Source organism: Meleagris gallopavo, chromosome Z (assembly GCF_000146605.3).
Source record: "Meleagris gallopavo isolate NT-WF06-2002-E0010 breed Aviagen turkey brand Nicholas breeding stock chromosome Z, Turkey_5.1, whole genome shotgun sequence".
Taxonomy (NCBI): Eukaryota; Metazoa; Chordata; class Aves; order Galliformes; family Phasianidae; genus Meleagris; species Meleagris gallopavo.
This window is the reverse complement of record NC_015041.2, coordinates 66,096,649-66,097,039: the sequence shown is the minus strand read 5'-3', so window position 1 is coordinate 66,097,039 and position 391 is coordinate 66,096,649.

The following is a 391-nucleotide window of genomic DNA, read 5'->3' as shown; positions in this document are numbered from 1 at the left end:
AAAAAAAAAAAGTAGTGTTAGAAGAATTGCTTTTGTTCTGAAGGAGCTACTGCAATGTTGATATATGCCTCCGACATAAAATCAGCCAATCAGCCACAAGTATAAGACAATGGAACTTCCTCTCCCACTCTGTATCTGAGTGGCCCTTTGAGCCACTCATGCCACATAAGGACTATGGAGAAGCCATGCATCTCTCTGCAGTAGAGTTCTTCATGAGGGGGAAATTGGAAAGAATATGAAAAGGATTATCTTACAATAGCATTGTCAGGGAGGCCATACATCTAATCACATGCTCATCTGTCATATGAGTTATCTCTGGATCCTAACAAATGGTCACTCATTTCAGCGCTCATTGTATTACTGTCACAGAAAAACAACTCCAAGCAAAAAA